This window comes from Palaemon carinicauda, chromosome 4 (genome assembly GCF_036898095.1).
Source record: "Palaemon carinicauda isolate YSFRI2023 chromosome 4, ASM3689809v2, whole genome shotgun sequence".
Lineage (NCBI taxonomy): Eukaryota > Metazoa > Arthropoda > Malacostraca > Decapoda > Palaemonidae > Palaemon > Palaemon carinicauda.
Window position 1 is genome coordinate 170,332,545 of NC_090728.1, and position 5,000 is coordinate 170,337,544.

At 32.1% G+C, this 5,000-nt stretch overlaps 1 long non-coding RNA gene across 1 annotated transcript in view; it reads right to left on the bottom strand.

Annotated features, from left to right (window-relative positions):
• LOC137639192 (uncharacterized) overlaps positions 1–5,000 on the bottom strand; it is a 21,059-nt gene that overhangs the window by 6,306 nt on the left and 9,753 nt on the right. The window contains exon 2 of the long non-coding RNA XR_011044255.1: positions 4,637–4,848. This is a non-coding gene — a long non-coding RNA (uncharacterized lncRNA). The remainder of the gene's footprint in view (positions 1–4,636; positions 4,849–5,000) is intronic.

The following is a 5,000-nucleotide window of genomic DNA, read 5'->3' on the forward strand; positions in this document are numbered from 1 at the left end:
TTAAACTTTAAGACATCATGAAATTCTGAAAACCATTACATTATTGCAGAAAGAAGGCCAATGTAGAGAGAGAGAGAGAGAGAGAGAGAGAGAGAGAGAGAGAGAGAGAGAGAGAGAGAGAGAGAGAGTTTGGCGTTAGATAATCTTCTGGACAGAAAACTTTTTTCCAACAGAAGTTTTAATTAGTGTTGCCAATTTTGGCTGTATACGAAGTACATTAAGATTTAAAATCCACTATTCTGAATCATAAAGAGATGCACTAATGTAGATATTTTTATCCAGAATACCAACTCATTGTTTTATTTTCTCACGTTTATTTTGTGTATTATATTTGGCGTTAACGATCTCAGCAGAAGAGTTTGGGTGATTCATCAGACACAAATGGATTAGTTTAGTTGCTTATCCATGCCATGGCTGGCTACGTTCATCAATCAAACGAAAGTTTTTTATTAAAACTTTTTTTCATAAGTTAAATGGAATTAAATTTAGATATTGATTTAATTCTTTCCTTTTGTGTTTAATACGCGTTAATACGTATTGATGAAAATATTCGTGCTGAGTTATTTAAGAAAATATTTAGGAGAGAAATTTTATGTGATTAGTTTTTACAATGTGTTGAGACATATTTTTTTTTATAGGGAATTCACTCAAAATCTTTATTTCAATCCGTAGACAAGATAATGGCTACAGTTTAAAATGTTAAAAAAACTTATTGTTTTTTCATAGCAAAATATATCTGAGTTTAATTGAAAAATTGAAATAAATTGTTTTCTATTTGAACAAACCTTTAATGGATGTTCTATAATATCTTTCTAGAAATTCTAAAATAAGTAGCTCTACGAATACTTCTGTGCTAAATAATGAATTTTGAAATAACTGTCGCGTTAGACATCTCTTCTTCAATTCATGACCTAATTCCTTCTTGCATATAGTTTTTTTTAATTCATGACCTAATTCCTTACTGAACATCGCTTTTTAAATCAGGACCTAATTCCTTCTTGGACATCGCTTTTATTAACTCTTTTGAACTAATTCCTTCTTGGACATCGCCTCTTTAATTCATGACCTAATTCCTTCTTGGACATCGCTTCTTTAATTCATGACCTAATTCCTTCTTGGACATCGCTTCTTTAATTCATGACCTAATCCTTTCTTGGACATCGCTTCTTTAATTCATGACCTAATTCCTTCTTGGACATCGCTTCTTTAATTCATGACCTAATTCCTTCTTGGACATCGCTTCTTTAATTCATGACCTAATCCTTTCTTGGACATCGCTTCTTTAATTCATGACCTAATTCCTTCTTGGACATTGCTTTTTTAATTCATGACCTAATTCCTTCTTGGACATCATTCTTTAAATTTATGACCAATTCCTTCTTGGACATCATTTTTTAGATTTATGATCAATTCCTTCTTGGACATCGCTTTTTTAATTCATGACCTAATTCCTTCTTTGGGCATCGCTTTTTGATTCATGACTTAAATACTTCTTAGATATGGTTTTTTAATTCATGACCTAATTCCTTCTTTGGACATCGCTTTTTAATTCATAACCTAATTCCTCTTTGGACATAGCTTTTTAATTCCTGACCTAATTCCTTCTTGGATACGGTTTTTTAATTCATGACCTAATTCCTTCTTTGGACATCACTTTTTCAACTCATGACCTAATTCCTTCTTGGACATCACTTTTTAATTCATAACCTAATTCCTTCTTGGACATCACTTTGTAATTCATGACCTAATTCCTTCTTGGACATCACTTTTTAATTCCTGACCTAATTCCTTCTTGGACATCACTTTTTAATTCATGACCTAATTCCTTCTTGGACATCACTTTTTAATTCATGACCTAATTCCTTCTTGGACATCACTTTTTAATTCATAACCTAATTCCTTCTTGGACATCACTTTGTAATTCATGACCTAATTCCTTCTTGGACATCACTTTTTAATTCATGACCTAATTCCTTCTTGGACATCGCTTTTTAATTCATGACATAATTCTTTCTTGGACATCACTTTTTAATTCATAACCTAATTCCTTCTTGGACATCACTTTTTGATTCATGACCTAATTCCTTCTTGGACATCGCTTTTTAATTCCTGACATAATTCCTTCTTGGACATCGCTTTTTAATTCATGACCTAATTCCTTCTTGGACATCGCATTTTTAATTTATGAACTAATTCCTTCTTGGACATCGTTTTTTTAATCCATGACCTAATTCCTTCTTGCATATAGTTTTCTTTTTAATTCATGACCTAATTCCTTCTTGGATATCGCTTTTTTAATTCATGACCTAATTCCTTCTTGGACATAATTTTTTTAATTTATGACCTAATTCCTTCTTGGACATCGCTTTTTTAATTCATGACCTAATTCTTTCTTGGACATCACTTTTTAATTCATGACCTAATTCCTTCTTGGGCATCGCTTTTTAATTCATGACCTAATTCCTTCTTGGACATCGCTTTTTTAATTTAAGACCTAATTCCTTCTTGGACATCGTTTATTTAATCCATGACCTAATTCCTTCTTGCATATAGTTTTCTTTTTAATTCATGACCTAATTCCTTCTTGGACATCGTTTATTTAATCCATGACCTAATTCCTTCTTGCATATAGTTTTTTTTTTAATTCATGACCTAATTCCTTCTTGGGCATCGCTTTTTAATTCATGACCTAATTCCTTCTTGGACATCACTTTTTTAATTCATGACCAAATTCCTTCTTGGACATCGGTTTTTAATTCAAGACCTAATTCCTTCTTGGACATCGCTTTTTAATCCATGACCTAATTCCTTCTTGCATATAGTTTTCTTTTTAATTTATGACCTAATTCCTTCTTGGGCATCGCTTTTTTAATTCATGACCTAATTCCTTCTTGGACATCGTTTTTTTAATTCATGACCTAATTCCTTCTTGGACATAATTTTTTTTTAATTCATGACCTAATTCCTTCTTTGGACATCGCTTTTTAATTCATGACCTAATTCCTTCTTAGACATCGCCGTTTTTATTCATGACCCAATTCCTTCTTGGATATCACTTTTTTTTATTCATGACCTAATTCCTTCTTGGACATAATTTTTTTATATTCACGACCTAATTCCTTCTTAGACATCGCTTTTTTTTAATTCATGACCTAATTCCTTCTTGGTCCTTGTTTTTTTTATTCATGACCTAATTCCTTCTTGAACATCGCTTGTTAATTCATCACCTAATTCCTTCTTGGACATCGCTTTTTTAATTGATGACCTAATTCCTTCTTTGACATCGCTTTTTTTATTCATAAGCTAATTCCTTCTTGGACATCGCTTGTTAATTCATGACCTAGTTCCTTTGATGGAAATCGCATTTTTTATTCATGACCTAATTCCTTCTGGGAAATCGCTTTTTAATTAATGATCTAATTCCTTCTTGGACATCACTTTTTTAATTCATGACCTAATTCCTTCTCGGACATCGCTTTTTTAATTCATGACCTAATTTCTTGTCTTGGCCCCTGCTATGACTCCTTCATAGTAGTGGTACGATATAAAATAGAAAAAAAAGAGTATATCAGTGTTATGAACTGTTTTAATTCACTGTCGGAAAAAATAGAAGACTTGTGTATTTCCAAACGATACATATGAACTTTCCAAAATGTTATAAATATATTTGCCGCTGAAACTTCATATGACATTGTAAATTTGATTGCTGTAGGAATAGTTGCCCAAAACCTGCTATGAAAATTTCTAATTTACATTTATTGACTTTTTTTTTCTCTATAAGGCGTCAAGTAATGTTATCATATCTTCTATTTTTAGTAGTTTCAAATAGAATAATTGGTTCTGAAAATTCTATTTTCCAATTTAAATTTTTGTATTTTATGTGACATTTTGACATATTTTATATTTCATCCAGTCCTTAGTGGTATTCTTATAATTGAGCTTTGTGTAAAGATCTAGATTCTTTAATACAATAAATTGTCTTTTCAACGATGAAAACATTATTTAAAAAAAAAAGTTGTTCAAGAAATTTATTACTGCAATATCCTTCGACTGATTGAACTCTATATAATCCCTTAACCTTTTCTAAGGTAAATTAGATAGAATACCCTGCATTTTCTATTATGATGTAGTGTTCTGAGTTTGAATGGCACTAAAATCATTTAAGAAAGAAAGTAGCATCATCTGCATATGCAACAAGCTAGTTTTCTAGGCTAAACCACATATCGTGTGTATATAGTATGAAAAGTAATGGTCCAATAATACTTCCCTGCGGAATACCAGAGATCACAATTTAATCCATTTGATCAGCATAATACAAAACAGAGCAAAATTAGTATTTTATCATGCCAGATCTGAAAATGGATGGTTTACCGGAATAAAAGGCTATAACAAAGGATCATGTCATATCAAAAAAAGAAACTACGGAATGATGAAAATAACAATGTTCAAACTACACTTGTAAAGTCCACAGTACAGTAACCTCAGTTTCCGTCAGCACTGATGTTTATACATGACTCTTAATTGCGGTATATATTCTGTTTTCTAGTGTTTAGTAACAGTTCGAGACGTCAATCGACGACATTCATTATGGTTTTTCTCATTAACTCTTACGTACCTGCAAAATACTAAAACTTACCTTGGTAATCGAAACTGAGGCATGAATATGTGAAAGCTCTGATGCCACACAAGGTCTTTGTTGGCCTATTAATCGTTTTGTTGTTTTCTCCAGGGAGCCATTCGTGCACCGCGACAGCGGAGGACAAATGTAGCCGACGAACGATCTCATTTGCTGAGACACCCACAAGCCACAGGATAAGAATAAAGCGCAGTTTCATAGCGGGGGATGGACTGGAATAATTAAAGAAAAAATTTGTTTAATTCTGAACGATACCTTTTTTTCACAAACTATATGATAAGTTTACCTGCCTATGTAATGGTGAAAGCCCATGACACACCGTTGGAAGAGTGAGAAAATGTTCAGTTAACGATCTCAATTAATG